The sequence below is a fragment of the Passer domesticus genome, chromosome Z, assembly GCF_036417665.1.
Source record: "Passer domesticus isolate bPasDom1 chromosome Z, bPasDom1.hap1, whole genome shotgun sequence".
NCBI lineage: Eukaryota > Metazoa > Chordata > Aves > Passeriformes > Passeridae > Passer > Passer domesticus.
The window spans coordinates 49,905,358-49,924,398 of NC_087512.1; positions in this window are offsets into that span (position 1 = coordinate 49,905,358).

The window sequence follows — 19,041 nt, forward strand, 5'->3', positions numbered from 1 at the left end:
CCTCGTGGAAAAACATTTTTCTGCTCAATATCATAAGAGGAAGAGTAATTTACTTTCTGTACATATTTTGGTGACAGGCACACTATAAATATTGGGATTTCTTCTTAGACTTGATAACTTCACATGCTTTTGATGCCAAAGTCATTCTGCTGGATGTTTAATTAAAGGACATCAAGGAGGGTTATTTACATCTAATTCTGTAGTTAGCATTTGGCCTTCTCAGTTTTATGCCAGACTTACAATACAACATCCACGCTGTCTGGCATTAGATTAGCTTGTAAATAATTTATGTAATTAATTTACTTTATAAGCCTCCTGTTTCATTTATGATTTTGTTCTCAACCAAGATGGTGAAATCTAGATGCACTGGCAAAGGGCTGAGCAAAAATAAATACTTTGGAATTTGTATCAGTGCCCCAAGATGGGTGTGACAGGTGACATCTTGTCTGATGCTTCATTAAAGCTTAACTGCTTGCAAAGAAAGTGCTCACCATCATTACAAAAATTACTTCTAGGCTTGAACAATTAATATTCCTTAGAAAATCTTACAGGATATGTTCCTAGACTTAATGACCCTGGGACCTGAGCTGGCATGGTCAGTCCTACGTTGCCAAGTTCCCTGGGCCTCCCAAAGTCTCACACCTCTGGTCTAATGAGAAATTGTGTCAGGGCCATCACAGGCTGCTCCAGCAGAAAACAGAAAGTTAGACACAGTCGAGAGAAAGTTCAGGGAAATAACTCATCCAATACAATGGCAAAAAAAATTGCCAACCCTGTAATTTTTTTGTTTTTCCCACTATTTAAATAGTGACATCCATGAGAGCTTGTTGGTCTGTCTGTCCTTTCCTTCATACAAAGGCTGGTGGGTTTTTTGTTTATCAGGCATGGCTATTTTCAACCACTGTCATGACAAGTCTTTTTTTCCTTTGCTCGTTGAGTGCAGGGCAGCATCCAGACTTTGAAAGGACAGCAAAAGAGAATTTTTGGATAAAGTTCTGAGGGCAGGTTCAGCCTTTTTATAGCAAATCTTCCAGTCTCACTCTTGTTTCCAGCTGTTTTGTGGCTCATCCTGCTGAAAATATATTTTGGGCTTCATTGTCCAGTGGAAAGGACAGTTTATGTGCAGAAGGGGTGCACAGGATGACGGAGATAGTAAACAAATCCCTTGTTTCAAAGGGATTTCCAAGTATGTTCTGATTGTGTGGAGGTACCTATAAACTCAGAGTATTTATTCTCCTGGAAGAACTCTAAACTGGTAAATCCTGTATCTCTGCTCCAGATGCCTCCCCAGCCTGTCCAGCATTGGCTTCCATGGTGGTTGAATCCAGCTCCAGTGCATCAGTCCTTTAGGGAAAAGGCTCAGTGGAAACAAACATCTCAAACCCCCCTGCTTGATGTGCAGCCCTCCTCTTGAAATCCTCTACAGATTTTGTCTGTGAATGTCAGAAGAAGACCAGGGGAGGGAGGAAACCTGGGCATGAGGTGCCAGCAAACAGCAGTGTTTTCACATTGCTGCAAAGGGAAGTCTCTCTACAATATCCACAGTGAATAACTGCAATATCAGTAAATAACTGCCTCATTTTATGGCCGTGGCTCAAGCAGCATGGCTCATGGAACTCTGAACAACAGAGGGAAATAGTAAAAATAATGATCACTTAGTCAGAAAACAGCAAGTTGGTTGAGTTGCCAAGTGATTGAGGTGTTTGTATTGGGAGGAAATAGTGAGTTTTAAGTTTCTCAGTGGATTCAGAATACAGTTGTAGCATATGTCTAAAACGGCAAACAAAAGACTGAAGAAACCTGCCCTGTGGCTGGGCATTTTTTTCCAATACGGCAGAACTAGGTCAGAAACTCTGGGATGGATGGATGGATGGATGGAGTTATAACTGCTGCTTTTCACTAACTTTACTGAGAATATTCTCTAAAGCATTGGTTCCACAGGATTCAAATGCTGAGCCAGTTAAATTTATTTAATATATTGCATGAACATTATGCACTGATTTAGACAGGGAAAGATGAAATTGACTGACCTAATATTCTAAACATTAAACCACTGGAGTCGTGTAGAAAAGAGTGTGCTCCTTGATCCTCAATTCACAGGTTTATTTATGTCTTCATTATTTTAGTGAAGCAATGGCTTGTGGTGTAAAACACATTTTGCAGAGTCCCATGATGAGACAATAGAGCAGGACTGATAACACAAGGGGCACCACACAATCCAAGCAGCAGTGCTGCCCTGGACGGGCAAACCCCTGGAAATTATTTTGGGTGGGAATTAGAGATAGCTTCTCTGCCCAGCTGCCATTGGCCCTCACGAGCAAATACCCAACATGAGCCAGTGACTTTAAAGATCTGATTCTTGCAGCAGGCTTCCACAGCACTGATCTCTGATGTTCAATAGCAGAGGCTTGGATAACTGGCTGCCTGGAAAATCAGCAGGCCAAGCAAACTGAGGAGCAGAAAGGATGACACAAACTGAATTTCCAGAGAGGTCCAGGTGCCATTCAGTGAAGAGCAACAAGATGCTCAGTAAGAGAGACTGAACAGCAAAGTAAGGAAATAAGAGGCTGCTGTTGGAAGATCCTTTTGTGAGGAAGGAGCTTCTGCCTCCTGTAAATGAGAAGTGTATGTTCTGATGATAAAAAGGTGAGTCCAAAGTGGAAAGTTGCCAGCTGAATTAAATAAGGTTTTTTTGACAAAGCCAAAGTGGAGTATTTCAACTCAAGTAATGTCATGTATTGTGAGTTGTATTTTGAGCAAGTATTACTGAGTTTAGATTCAGAATGTGTCACTGTCTCAAGCAAGAGCTTTTACTCCTCCCAGCATGTTGCTGCAAGGACTCTCTTTCCACCAATCAACATCTTTTGAGTTAAGCTAATGGACGGACAGGAATTCAGAAATATTTCTGACAAACTCTTGCTTTTTAAAGACTGGTTTTTCAATTGAAAAATATGATGGTATTGCAGGTGTTTTCTAAGCAAAATGTAGATTTAAAGTAAATATATGTTTCTGAATCTGTTTGAAAAATATCTCTCTTCTTGTTCCTGTTCTGCAGTGTAAATATTGGTGGAAAATTAAAAAAATCAGTACTTAGCTGTTTCTGTGAAGAATTTTTTCCTAAGGGATGCAGAAGGAAATACTTTCTGCTCAACTAAATATGTGAAGTTTGAACATATACAAAAAATGACCAAATTATTCCTGAGAGGTACTTATTTGTTTTATGAAGGGAATCAATTTCTGTAATGTGTTGACAGCAGCTTATTGCTTGTTAATATATTTAAAAGGCACTTGAGAGACAATTGGCTGCATTGACTGCAAAAGAAAAATTTATTACCTGTAGCACAATATGGGGAGGATTGTAGATTGTCCAAGTATTGGTTACTTTGAATGGACTCACGCTCAGTCTTTTTAAACTGTTACTAATGGAAATTTAGATTGCAGCTGCGTGAAATTAATCTATTGGACTTCTTTTTAAATTAATCTATTGGCCTTCTTTGTGCAACGTACAAGCTCTGTGCTAATTGGGTAATGGTTTCTCGTTACAACTCAGTCTGCACCAGGGATATTCAGGAAATAGACAAAATGGGCTGTCAGACAGGAAGAATTGGGCTATTGTAACTACAACAAAAAAAAAATCCCCAATCCAACAACAAAATTTTGCCATGCCCAAGCACCCAACACTTACTGGGTTGCAGGGGCTGCAGCCAAACTGGGGCCCCACAGACTGGCATCCCCCCTAGAACATCCCTGTCCTGCACGAAATGTCCCCACAGAGTCCTGGCCTGCCGTGGTGTCACAGCTTTTTCAGCATTAAGGTGAGATGTCCGCAGGGATGGCCCCACAGCAGCTGAAGCTGTAGCCAGCTGAGGGGTGTCTGTCCATCCCCAGCGTCCATGCCCTTTCCAGAGCCACCCCTGGCACTGGGTCTGGCGCTGCTGATCTCCACCTGGGGGAGGTACCAGTCAAAGAAGACACAAAGTGCCTGAGCTCCTCCATGCTGCAGCTCCAGGGGGTGAGAAGCCCACGGCTTCCTTTGGTGCAAAGCCACTCAGCCAGGCCACACCAGCCAGAAGCACAAATCTTCATGCATTTGCATCTTTCAGTCTGTTTTCCTTTAGGAATTCTTAATTCTATAAATCTCCCTCTTTGGATGGTTATGAACATAATTCTTCCTTTAGTCTTTCAAATTCTGCTGAGCAGACAGAGCTTTTTTTCACCCTCTTGTTTCTTCTTCCTACCCCCATCCCCACTTGCTTTTCTTCATTATTGTCATTTAAGACAAGATTAATGATACTGGTGGGCCTGGAGTATTCTTGAAATAAATGGCTTCTTTTATTGTCCCATTCTAGGCATCATTTTGGATTTTAATCACTTTGATTTTGCCTCTCAGCCCCTTTGACAATAGCATCCCTCCTGGATATATAGAGTCTGTGAGATTTGTGTGAAGCTGCAAGTCAGTTCAGTGCTGTTTACCACTACTCATCAATAAAATAAAAAATAAATTTAAAAATCACCCGATAAATATTTTTCTGCCGCTGTGATAAATGCTCAGTAGCTTCTCTGTACAAAATCAGACTCACTGTGAATGCCAAGAATTAATTTTTTTAAAGGTGAGAAAGATTCTGCTTGTGCAGGAAGGTTGGATTAGATGACCTCCAGTGGTTTCTATCAACCTTGCCCATTTTGTGTGGTTTCATTAAAAGGAAAGTTGGGACATCATAATTTTAGAACTTTAGGGGGAAAAACCTGGGTAAAATTTTTCAGAAAAGTTAACAGAGAAAGAGCCAGGGTTATTCCTGGGCATGGCACCATTTGAAAATTGGGTTTTGGTGTGTTTTTTCATTTTTCTTTTTTCTGTACTTTTCCTTTTCAAACAGGAATAAAATCAAGGCCCATAAAATTCTTTTCAGACAAAAAAAAAATTAAATAAATTAAGGACATTAAATTGAAACACAGAGGGACACACACCACTTTAATACATAAAAAGTGTTCTAAAGATTATCTGAGTGAAATCTGATGAAGCGCAACATTAGGAAATTATAGGTTCATGGGTTTGCCTTTATCTATTCTGAGTTCACCACTGAGTAACAGAAATGAGAATCCAGATTCCTCTCACCGAGGCCAGGCTTTTCCACAGAGCAGACTTCTTTCTTTCCTTTCCAGCATGACAGAATTCTTTAGTTAAATTTCATGTTGCCCAAATCCTCTTATCATCTCCAATTAGGGTTTACGCTTCATCAGCACTTCGCCTGGCTGGAGGCCAGCATTTCAGGAAGAGATGGATCTTTCAGTACCTTCTACACCTCAGATCACCTTGCTCTCTACCACTCTGCCTTTTGAATAGAGGACATCCTAACTGATGACATTTTAGCCACAAAGTCTGGAGATCAGATGTTCCTGCTGATACCAGCCTTTTTATCTGTTTTGGATGTGGCAAGACATGGAGACACAGACAAAAAATCAGGATCCTAATTTTAAAAATGGGCTTTGTGCCAGGAGTGCAGTAACAGGAGAACGTTGTTACTGTTGAGAAAAGGAGAACAGGTGGTTGTTCTTCTTAATCACTTTGATGAAACAGACAAAATTTGTTGAAGAAGAGGAGGAAGAAGAAGAGGAAAGGGAAGAGGAAGATGAAGAGAAAGAGGAGGAAGAAGTAGAAGAGGAAGAGGAGAAAGAGGAAGCAGACGAGGAAGAGGAAGAGGAAAAAGCAGCAGTTGAAGAGGAAGAGAAGGAAGAAGAGGTAGAAGGAGGGAGGGAGGGAGGGAGGGAGGGAGGGAGGGAGGGAGGGAGGGAGGGAGGGAGGGAGGGAGGGAGGGAGGGAGGGAGGGAGGGAGGGAGGGAGGGAGTCCATCTGACTTTCTATGTTGTCTTCACTTTCCTTGTTCATTGTCATGAAGTGCAAGTCACCTCTTGGTGTCTCACAGGTCTGCTGCAGCTGGTGGTGCACCAAATCCTGGTGTCAAAATCCTCAAAGCTTCAAAAGCCACCAAAAGCCTCTCCTCATACTCATGTGATGTCAAGAGCTAGGTGTACTTCACCTTGCTCATCCAAAATGGATAAAAAAACTATGACTGTACTTTCAGTTATTAATCACATGGTAGAAGGGATAGCAGGTATAACTTCTAACATCTTTTTTTATTTTCTGTGATATAAATCTGGTAGGACTCTCACAAATGAATCAAAAGAAGTCCTGTGTCTGTTTCTCTATGATCTGCTGAAGGAATGCTGGCTGCCATTCCCTGACAAAAAGAACAATAATTTAGAAAGAGACTGAAAACATTATATAAAGGAATTGAGAAATAATGGAAGACAGGAAATCTTCTCTAGCAGTAACAAGGTTTTCACATCATGGGCCCTGTGCTGTCAGACCCTATAAACCCATTAGAACCAACAGGCACAGCTGTCACTTCTGGTCCCTTCTTCTCTCTGTGAAGATGGAAGGGAAGGCATGCTGAAGAAAAATAAGAACCAGGTCCCACATGGCTATTGGGAAGCAGCAAACTCATCAAGCATGAGCTCAGTCAGGGAATTTTATTGGTAACAGGAGCTCCACAGGCACTGTGGGTACCAGCAAGAAGGATACACACCTCCCTCTGAAGGGGCTGGTGAGTGAATGACCTGAGTAGGGACACAGCTTGCTCTGAGATGCAATCTCCCTTCCCTGCTGGTAGATGTATAAATGGCAGTGTCAGGGGAGCCCCATGAAGGCAGAACTCACTGCTAAGAGGATCATCTGAGATGAGATGTGTCTGTGCGTGTTTCTCTGTGACAGCTGCCACCTTGGCTGATGCTCTGAGGGGTCAAAGGAGACACCTCTGCTACTCAGGCTAAATAAAGACATAAACACAGAGCTCCCAAGGTCTCAGCCGGGGAATCAAAGAGTCCTGCTGGGAGCCCAGCAGTCACTTGTCATCTGTGGAGTGGGTTTGTCATACGCACTGCTGGGAAAGAAATCTGTCAGAGACTTGTATATCAACAACACCACTTCAGCCAGCCTCTCCTGCGGCCATTCTCTTTGGGATTTATTGGTGCAGCAAGACCTTGTATCACAGGTGGTGTATTTTACAACCCTTTTGGAAGTCCTGTGTGTATCAAGGGAAAAATCTGGATTTAGGGATATACCTGTATTAGTTTTGAACACCACTATGAAGGAAGGAGGCGGGAAAAAAATTAAGCCAACAGAAAAATAAGGATTAGGGAAGAGCGCAAATGTGAATATTGATCAAGACAAACACTCATGCAGGACAAGTCTGGTGTAGGTGAAGTATTCGCCCAGGTGTAGAATCTATTTCTAACTCGTTTATTACTGCATGTTGCTTTGACTGGAGTATGAGTTTCACGTATCTGGCAGACATACTGAAACCAATTGCCTGATTTTGCTGATACATCTATGTACTTGTCTGCAGCTAAGAGAATGAAGACTGACAGGTGATATTCTCATGGTCCGATTATTTTCAACATCCCAAAATGGAAATAAATCCTGTATGTATCCCATAACCCACAGAGCTGACCACCATCCAAGGAAGATGTCCCATCCCGTATTCTTTGCTCTGTTGCCCTGTTGTGCAGGTGCACAGTTCAGTTCCTTCTGGGTTTTGTTTTCAAGGAAATCTCTTTCATAGTGGGCGTGGCAAGATGGTCTGGGGATCACATTTAATTTGGATTTCCTGCTATCCATGCCAGTTCAGCCTGGCTGAAATGCATTAGCAGCACTTCCATTCCTCCTAGGGCTACTTCATAGACTCTCAGAGAGAAAATGATCTGTGCATCACACGAGTCCATAATAATCACTGCCAAGTACCTCTGAGGGGGACAGTCCCACCCAAGGATCTCTTTTTGCTGGTGTCTCTTTGTAAAAATGTGCAGAACAGGTGCAGCAATACAGATTCACAACCTGCCTCAATGTTTAAGTGAAGGCAACTCATTCCATGTGTTTTCTCATATGCTTTGTGTGTAAAATGTTAGTTGCAATGTCATTCAGACTTCCTGAACAGACCAGCTAACAAAAATGGTCTCTGTCATAATACTGCTGGAAAAAATATTCCAAATTTACTGCTTCCTATGAGTTTAGTTCATGTTCAGGAAATTAAGTTAGAAACCTGGCTATTTTGCATCTATAGAGTATTGTAAACAACAAATTCACTTTTAATAAATAATAACCACAGTCAGGCTGAGAAAATAGAAGACTGGATTCTGAGCTAACATAATTCACAGCAGATATATGGAAATTGAACTCTGTGGGTTTACATCAGCTAATGGGTCTGACCCAGGATTTATGTAATACAGTTACATAAATCTCTTAACTGAGGACATTTTGTAGAAATTCACCAATTCACCAACTAGTGTACCAACTCAAAGAGCAATTAAATGTCTGACAGCCTCACAGAGACTTTCTCAGATGTTTCTTTAGCTGCAAAACAATGCCACTTTTTTTGCAAAATAGACCCACAAATACCCATTCCACTTGTAATTGAGCCTGCTGTGCTCAGGAGAGAACAATCACCAGACAGCTCCTCACTGCAGACAAAAATATGACAAATGGTCAGTCTCATAACACCAGACCTGTCTAGACTGAGCAAAATTACATGGACCAAAAAGCAGCAAAAAATGTCAAGGTTATCAAACTCCCTTCATGCCCTGTTGCTTAATCCCACAGTGCAAACACACTCACAAATGAATTTGTGCTCATTTCAGCAGCCTGATTTACTCTTCAGTGCAGCTTAACAGTAATACATAGATAGCATCAACAAGATAAAAATAGAGAAAAACATAACTCCCACACCAACCAAACCAACTCCTCTTTTATAACTTAAGAGAATTGCTGACACAAACCCAGGCCTTTCAGAGGAGGTGGTACATTCATCAGGGTTAAACTCAGGCTGCACTCTGAGCATGTGGCAGATAGAAACAGGTTTTTATGAGCTCCTAGTTGTTACTTCTGCAATTCTTAGATATTGTCTTTACCTAAGTGACTTATGTCTCGCCATTTTTTTCCCTCAAATTTGAAAAAATATCAGTTGACCAAACAGTCTTTTACAGCACACCCCTTCCTCTAACACACAGTTTCAGTTCATCTCTGCAGTTATGCTGTTTTTCCTATAATTTGACCTTGAAGCTTTATTCTCTGGCAGACGGCATCCACTATCTCCTGAATTGGTTGCATTAGGCTTCTCGTTCCTACACTCCTACATTGAAGCAGGAACTCCCAAGCACCCAGGAAGGATCAGGTGGAGAGGAAGGAGCATCACCTGTGCCTGTAAGGAGAGGTATTGTCACCTCCATAGCCTCTGGCTGGTGGAGGACTGGACTAAGGTTGAGGGAGCAGGAACAAGAAAAACCATTTCTCCATGATGTGCACTGACTACCCAGACCCTGAAGTAGACTCGCTGAGTGGCTCTGAAGGGCTTTAAATTGCTTCTGGAAATGGAAACAAATTTTTTACAACTCAATTTTTTTTCAAGCAGAAAACAAGAATTTTTTTCTTTCCTGCTTAATGCAGATCTCATAAACGAGGAAAAAAGTTCTTCAGGAAAAAGACTTACTGAAAATTCCAGTGAGTGGTCAGAACTATTAAGATCAGTTTTACTTTGAGGATTTTCTCATTCCTCTTCACTAGGGGTACTGAAATAGGTCCAGGCGCATCACAAAGTCTCACTGATGCTGCTCTTACCAGCTCTGACTAATTATTAGGATAATCTACTGTAAATATAAAAAAACATAAAGGTCAGAATTAAGGAATAGATCCTTGGGAGCCTGGCCCTGTTGACTCCAATGCTATGGAAAGGCTGAAATATCACAGGATTCCGTCGCATCTCCTCCTCCAGGAATGTTTCTTTGCCTCTGATGTGTCAGACTGTCTGCTGCTGATCTTTTGTTAGTGCCACAAAGTTCCCATTACACCTCTGCTCTTTCACACGTGATGGACCATGACGCTTCCACAGCAATTCATTCTGTCCTGAGATGCCAGTCAATGCTTGGTTTAATAAACAAAAAGTTTGACTGAGCCCTGATTCAGTAATAATTCAACGTCCAAAGAAAAACAGCTTCTCAAAAAAAAAAAAAAAATCCCCTCTGTTCAGCAGACTGTTATTTTCAGACTAAACAGCAACAGAGCAGGTTGTTCTAGGCTCTTGCTTCACATATGATATAGATGCTGGCTGTTCTTCAGCATTTAATGATCCCATGCTACATATGAAGAAATACAAATAGTAAGTAAAGGCAGGTGCATTTTATTTGGCAGTTAAAAGATGCTCACCATTTAAAAGTGAATATAGTACAAGTTATCCGTGCAATAAAGTGAATTTATTGAGCAGAAAATGGTTTGCTTTATACAGTAAATCATTTTATGTATTACAACATTTTTTTTCCTTCCAGCACCAAGTTGAGCTATCCCACACTGAATACAATTAAATATGAATTGTGCCTGGAAGGACACCAGTTCTATCTACTTTTTCAAATATACAGGAGACAAATATTCAAGTCTCTGCTCTCATCTACATGTGGTGTATAATACATATAATTCTGATTCATTCCTATGAGAAATGCATCCACTTAACCAATGCTCCTCCTACAGTTTCAGCTGCACAACTCGTTTCAGTTCCCAAAATTCAGATTATCTCCCCACTACATATGGTGACTGTGCTTTTATAAAGCTTTCCCAGTGACCAATGAGGACCAACATTTTTGCACTTATTTGAAGACCCACATGCTGCTAACATTGACCTGGATTAAGTGATATACCAGTTTCTACTATTATTGAATCTGTGCGCCCTCTCATCATGTAGTAAATGTTCCACAGCTGTCACTGGTCTTTGCCAGATATCTCACATTGTGAATAAAGTATCAGGCCAGACAGTTCTTGACAGTGTAAGCTTTTAGAATAAAACCAAAAAATAAAAAAACAGACAAAAAACTATCCCAAAATCTACAGCACAGCTTTGTTTAAGCCACATATGCAGTCTTTTTTAAAAGAAAAATGCATAAAAGTACCTCTTATGTTTGTTGAAAAGTAAGATTCATTCATTGCATACAGATATTAATTTCAATAATTTTTCAGCTTTTGTTTTATTTCCTGGATGTGCAGAGATAGAAGAAAAAACAACAGAACAGAACAAATCTCAAACCCCCTCCCCCAAAACTCTGCAGGATTTTGATTTGAATTTTCTTTTTTAAAAAAACATTGAAACCATGTTGGGTCAATTTGAAATATTTGAAGTGTCAGGCTTTTAAAGCTAAGTTACATTATTAATCAACAAACAGAATTTGAGAAATTAAAAAAAAAAATTAATAAGAAAAAACCTATCCGCAAATAATTCATAAGTTGCAATAACATGCCCTAGGCTACTGAGAAGAAACCTACAAACAGAAAAACTTCTTTGAGAAAAAAGAAAAAAAGATCACTTAGAGAGCAGATTTTTTTCACTGTGAGTTATTTAAGAATGAGAGAAAGCAGTTTGACATTTGTTTAAAATTGGACTTTTCCAATTTCATAAAATTTCAAGGTCAGTACTTTTTTTAAAAAATCTTCATTTCTTAAATCCATGTTTTATTGTTGGAACATTTTCTCATAGCTAATAAAATTTCAGGCTTTTAATCCTCCTGGACATTTAAACTTTTAGTTACTCTCATCTTTCTATCTATGCTTTGGAACTCTCATTTCTGTGCTTTTCTAAGCAAGATGCAGATAAAGAAAAAAAATAAATAAAAGCAAATGGAGATATTGGTAGTTTAAAATATATTTTGTTATGGGTTTATCTTGCCTGTTTACTTTTAAGGCAGATTTTAAATGAATCATTCAAGCACTATCTTTATCCAGTATTTTCCAAGCTTTCAACTTCAACAGTAAAGATTTCTCAGGATTTTTTTCTCAGGATTTTCTTCAGCTTGGATATTTCTCAGCTAGGATGCAATGGTTAGTTTAATTAAATTCTTCATTCTGTTCATTTCTGTTTTACCACATGATTTTTTTTTTTTAATCTGTGGTCAACTCTAAACCACAAATAATTCAATTACAATTTGAGGGATTCTTCCTTTTTACGGAAGAAGACAAATAAAGGACATGGCCAGAAGAACTATGAAAATTCCTCGGACAGGTATTACACTGAAATTTAGGGTGCTACAGTTTCACTAACAACTTTTTTTTTTCGATATCTTTTAAAGCAGGTATCTAAATGTCCCCAAGAGTAATCCTCTGTCTGCCAGAAGAGATTAATTCTCTCGTGATGCTTGGAGCAAGTTGTATTGACACAGGAGCCTTTGAAAAGTTTCCTTCTTCATTCCCTCCTCCTAGGGAAAATTTCCTTGATAAAAGATTACCTGACTGCAATGTCTGACCAAAAATATTTTTCAATAGGCATATTTCAAAATAAATATTTCAACCCCTCACTCCCCAAGATGAAGAAATATATTTTTATTTCACAAGGACTGGACATTATAATAACTTATTTTATTCAAAATTTTCTTATCTGACTTACCAGAAGTAACTTATTAGTCCTGGGTATCTAAATATGAGAGTTTCTACCAGGTGCTGTATTTTCCTCTCATTAAATTAGGCCACACTTCTGAAAAATAAGGTCACTTCCACACCTCGAAAGCCAGATTTTCAGAGGTAAATATTCTGATGGTCACTTGCTGACCTCTAGTTGGAAAACTTGTCTGCAAACTGGGAGGCTCAGTGGCCAAAATCCCCAAAACTGCCCATGGGTTCCGATGTTTCTGTGCCAAATTTCAGCCAACAAAACCCTAAAATAAAATAAAAAAATCTTACCACATGGAAATTACTTTTGGCGATTTCTAGAAATCTCAGCTGATATTCTCATTCATCCAATGCCATTATTAATGTCTCTGCTGGAAATGAGACTGGGCTGCACAATTTTGGGTCCAAAGATGCTGGAAAATCAGGTGTTCTCTCACAGTCACAGACACAGCTTGAAGAGTGACACATGAGATGAACAGCAAAATCCACACAGGGCCTCTATGAATGAATGGGAATAGACTCTGTGGAAGTGTGGGCACTTCCTAGAATGTCCCAGAAATAGTGAAATCACATTTTTCAAGCATGGCATGTGGGTAGTACACTCAATTTTTAATTTTTTTTCTATATGTCTGAGTCAGATGCCAGTTTAAGCTGAAAAGTGTTTTCCTAAAATTTGAATTCCTCTGAGAAACAATGGGAAAATGGACATGATGTTTTTCTAGGGTTTGTTTGAATATCTCTAAGGGAAATGTGAGCTTGGAGGAAATCAGGGCTATGCTCTTTCCAGGAAATGGTGTTAATCTGAGACAACAAACTCGTCAATGAAGCTCACAAATTATTTTGCACATGAAAATGGAGATTAGCAGAATCAGAACAAAATGTACATTTTTAACATTACAAATACATACTCAAGCCAAGAGTTACGAAGCTGGAAGTGTCCAGCCAAATGTGCTGTTTTCTGAAAGTACTCTTCTGACCCAGAGAGAACTCTGGGATTCCCTGCAGCTGACACAGCTATGAATCTGAAATTGCCAGATTTAGGAACTGCAGAAATTGAGCTAGGAAGGCTTACACACAACATCTCATGGGTATTGCCCTCCCAGTTGTTCAGCATTGGAATTTAAAAAGATCCAGCTAGCTGCAATTAGCTTCGAGTTCGTCCCTCCTACCATCTGGAAGTGCCTCTCTCAAGTGTTTTGCAGGAGAATTTTGCTAAATAATGGATCAGGTGAACCAGATAAATTTTGTGATTTTAAATCTCATACACCCTGTATCCAAACTGACCCAAAATCATTAAAAATTTTAAAAAACAAAAGGAAAGAAAAAAGTTGTACATGACCATACGCACGAGGCTTCAGGATGGAGTGCTTTCTGTGACTGGGCTGCTATTTCACTCTGGTTTTGGTGGTTTATTCCATTATGTGCCTCCAGTAAGGACTTGAGACTGAAACACGTAGCACAGGTTTGCATTTTTTGTGGGGCTGCATATGCCTGAGCTATCAATAAATTCAGATACATGGTTAATAACAAAAAGAAAATTAGTACTTGTGCTCAAAAATGGCAAGACTTACATAAATGTTTAAGTTCTAAAGAAACAGATTTGAAAGTTCTGAGTGCCATAAAATTCAGATTTTTGTAGACTCCTGGACCATTAGCAAATATAAATATTAACCTTTAGTGAGTATGTGATATCACTCTGGAAACAAGCACCTAATCAGTGAGTGTGCTTTTCCTCAAGAGAACAAAAGAATTTTACATTGTAAATGGTACCACAAAAAGATGTGATATAACATTACCAAGATTACTAATTTAAGTCACAGGTGGTCTGAAAAAAATATGTTGTCTCAAACCTATTGTTTCCCCCTCCCCATACTTATCTCCAGATAGTTTGGAAGGAAAATAACAAAATAACCCACAATAACTAAAGAAATTCATGCCGCACCTAACATTTTGGGATTTGGTATTGCTAACTCTGTTTGAAATAAGATTCAATGCTTTCTAAATAAAAATTATATTGTGACATAAATTTTTGTTGAATTAAAAATTGTTTGGTTTATTGTTTTGGCTTTAGGCATTTACGGCTGAAACACCAGAAGTTTAAATTGGAGAAAGACTTTATGTTCTCCTTGCACTGAACTCCACAAAAACTCATTAAGTTCCCCTCAATCCTTTCCAGCAGTTTCAGAAATAAAAGAGCTTTTCACAGGGTGACTTCCACTTTATTCTTCATAGTTAAAGTGACCATAAAGTCACATCCACACGCTAAAAACACCTTCACAGTTGTCTTCATATAGCAAGTCTTCTCACATGGTTTTTAAGGTATGTTACTAAGATCCCTAATTAACTAAATTTAAATGTTCAAAAATGTCCTGGTTCTTTATTCCTCGTCTTTCAACAATACCTGAGGAAAATGCTGAAAAAATTTCATGTGGACAACTAGCATTTCTCTGATCACTCCCTGTAGGTTGCTGTTGCAAACAGCAAGTTTTGCTGGGTGAAGCCCAATGCAGTCTCCAGCTCTCCAATATCTCCTTTATTATAGAAGATGCTGCAGAAAAAATGGAAAATTGCCACCTTGCAAGTTATGGTGTTTGTCTCTTCATATACATCCACCAGTGAAATAATTTAAATTGGTGTTGCTTTTAAAATGAATGTTAGGCACAAAGGCTGAAAGAATTATTATTTCATTAGTGAGAACAGCATCTGGAATACCCAACACCAGAACTCGTTCCCCTGCTCTCCAATAGCTGAAAACAGAAATGGTCTAATATTATGCACAGCCTCCTGCATGTTTTACTATAAATTCAGGTGAATCACACATGCCAATCTGGCCTATATTCATGATGTGAAAAGCTCATGTGAATTTCTCCTGTGTCTCTCCCAGTTCAGAGCAAATCTCTTCCACCAGGAGAGCCAGGACTCTTCCTTCTTCCTGATTTCTCTTGTCTCTTTCTTGAGCATTTGTGTACAAAAGGAACTAAACCTCAGACAGGGTAGGGCTGAACAGTCTTGTTTATAATTTAAAGCTAGTAGAATTAGAGGAATTGAAAATGAAAAGACAACACTGACATGAGAAGTCAGACTGCTCATCTCTTGTAAAAAGTAGGACCTTGCAGCAGATGTAAATAGAAATAAAAAGAACAAGTGTTCTCATTACATAGCGATGTGCAAATTTTCAGGCACTTTGAAGGCAAAGAATAATGCAATGACACTGGTGTGAACCCCTCTAAATATTTAGCAGTGGTCATTTAAAACTCCAGTGATAGTGCAGAAACGTTTTTGGGGTTTTTTTCTGAAGAAAAGGAGAAAGCAATTTTTGGATCAATTTTTTCCAATTTTCAAATTTGAATAAGTATCAGGTCAAAATCATCCATGAAGGAAGTTACTTAAAATCCCAATATCTTGATCCTAATGGAAACATTTACAAAACTGCAGCACCTTTTGGACTAGAGGTTTGGGATGGAAATGAAGCTGCTTTAATTTCATGTACCCATTTCCCATTAAAAGTATTTACCACATATGCTGTAGAAAATAACCAGATATGAAAATTTTACATTTGAAGGATTATCCTGTGTCAACAATGAGATTCTCTATGAGGAATAAATCAGATGTAAAACTGTTTACATTATTTCCAGAAAACAACAATGCAAATTTCAGAGTAACACACTTCCTCAGATTTCAGTCTCTCTGCTGAAGACTTACCCCAAAATCTGCTGGAGCCTTTGAAGAAATTGTGGGGTTTAATGCATATTGCTGAGTTCTGGCAGTGATGTGTGTATTCCAGTGCGGTGCTGGGGAACAGTTCAGAAGTTTTTCTTCTTTTCTTTCTTTGAGTAATACCTGTATTGAGTTTGCATAACCTGGTTTTGGTAGCAGGGGGCTATGGGCGTGGCATTTGTGAGAAAGTGCGAGAAGCTGCAGGAAAAGCTCCCTCAGCCATGGAAGAGCTTCTGGAAAAGATTATAGTCTGTTGCTCTCTGTTAGTTAGAATTGTTATGGTTCAACTTGGAACTGAAGAGGAACAAATTTTCAGGGATTATCTAACTTCAAATTTATTTTGTTCTAACTCAGAAGGAAAACAAAGAGGAGGTACACTGCTGGTGTCAAGTTCTTCTTACAATTAGCGTAATAGTAATTATTAATTTGGGGGAAGCAACAAGAGCAGTGCAGCGAGCACTTGACAAAATGCAAGTTAGGACCCAGCCCAAACAATCCCAGACTTGATGCAGTTTCACAGTTTGGTTTTACCCAGAAGTTTGTGCTGTTTTCTTTTCCTAGGAACGCCCCCACCTCCCTGCTGAAGATCAGAAGAATGAGTCCAGGAGTGGGGCAGCTGCCAGCAGTTTTAAATCGAGATGTGATGATAATTTTTCACTTAGGCTCTGTCACCTCTGGGACAGGTACAAGAAATTTTATCTTTCTTTTAATAGTAAGTCTGTAGAGAACAAATTTTTCTCTTTTCTTTTAATAGAGTGGACACGGTGCTGTCAACTACAGTTAACACGGTGTTGTGGGGAGTCAATGAAATTTTTAATTGCCACTGTAATTGCTTGTATTGATAATTCACTAATGTCTCTGACTTGTCTGTATTCACATCACAAGTGACATGTTGGGAGACCAAGTATTAGTCAAAGAACTTTATTTTTAAACAACGAAAAGTGGTATAAGAAAACTCCTATGGATATGTAATTTTTCTCAAAAAAACCTCAGACATATTTGAAATCATGTTAACCTTCCCAGCTCTGCCTTGGGAGGTTTTAGAAGTGATCTAGCTACATTTTTCAAATTTCATAATAAGGAACTAAAGAATTGTAACAGAAAACAAAAAATGTCCAATGAGGAGTGGTTCTCTTCACCTTCCTCAACTCCTTTTTGCCTGCAATGCTGTCACCGCAGCAGCAGTGCCATCACAGCAATGAGTCTGAGAGGTGGCAGCTCTCTGGCCCACACAGTGCTGCTGGCAGAGCCGGCTGCTGCCTACTCAAGGCTCAGGCAGGCCCCTGAGCTGCCGAGCTGCACGGCCAGAGCCATCTCGATGCTGCAGTGCAAGCCAGAGGCGCCGCTCAGCTGGAAGCTGCAGGACTTGCTGGAGGGCAGCGCCGTGAGCTGGCAGTGGCGGGACTGCGGCAGAAGCAGCCAGGCCGCCAGCACCAACATCTGCACCCAGCAGGTGACTTTCTGCAGGTCCAAATAGGAGCCCGTGCAGAGGGTGTCCAGCAGGTACCACTCCTGATCCGTGGGCAGCTGGCCACCAGTGGCGTGCAGGAAGCACGTGTGCCCCAGCAGCTGCTCCCCGGAGCACAGGCACTCCAGCGCCACACGGATGCGCCTGGCTGGCGGCCACTTGGTGCTCTCCAGGCTGAAGGAGTGGCCGGGGGGTGGCCGCAGGATGACCAGCGTGTGGTAGGTGCTGCTGCTCTCCTGGACGCTGCAGGCTGCAGGGCTGGCGTCCGTCCCGGCAGCTGGGTGCAGCTCCGGCATGAAGCTCCTCCGGGAGAGCACTCGGCAGACACCGAGGAGCTCGTCCACCAGCTCCTGCAGCACCTTCGTGCTGGGCAGGCCCTGCTGCAGAATGACAGAATCACAGAACAGCTGGGCTTGGGAGTCACCTTTAAGGACTGTCCAGGGTGACCCCACAGCAATGAGCAGGGACATTCCCATGAGATCAGGTTGCTCACAGCCCGCTCCACCCTTAACCTGGATGTGCCCATTGGTGACGGGCTGGGCACAGCCAAAAGTCTGCACTCTTGTCCTTATGCTCACTGACCTTCTCCTGGCTGCTGGATCCCTCCTGCCTCCTCCTACTGGCAGAGCCACGCTTCCATCTCATGACCAGCCAAAAGGCCAGAGAGAGCAGAACAGCCTCGGTGAGCCAAGGCAGCCACAGCAGCTGCTGAGCAGAACAGAGCAGGGTTTCCATGATGGACTTGTTGTCATCAATCTCCTGCAGGAGCCGAGTAATTTCCTGAAGTAGATACTCCTCACGCTCCTGCATCCGTTCAGCTTCACTCTTTTCAGTTTCTGGATTCCCTTTCTGCCCAGCCTTGGTGAGCCAAGGCAGCCACAGCAGCTGCTGTGCAGAACAGAGCAGGCTTTCCATGATGGACTTGTTGTTATCAACCTCCTGCAGGAGCCGAGTCATTTCCTGATGCAGATATTCCTCCCGTTCCAGCATCCGTTTAACATCATCCTTTTTGATTTGTAGATTCAACTTCAGCCCAGTGTGGGTGGCTAACAGGGCCAAAACAAAGGCCAGTGTTGGAGACATGGCCTGGTGGGAGAAAGGGGGCTCAGCATGTCTGGCTAGGAGGGACCAGGGGGGCTGGTGGCAGCTGCAATGTCCCCAGAGTCTCTCTTGGCACCTGCCATGGTGAGAGCCCCAAGCCCCACTTCCCTCAGCCCTGAGGACAGTGCCCTGCCCTGAGGGTCCCAGCTCTCACTCTGGCTTTAAATCTCCAGGGCATCTTTCCCAGCCCCCATCCAGCCCAGCATTTCCCCTGCATGTGCACTCACTGCCTGCCAGAATCCAACTGCCTGGAGCTGCTCCTGGACACAGATGCCTGCAT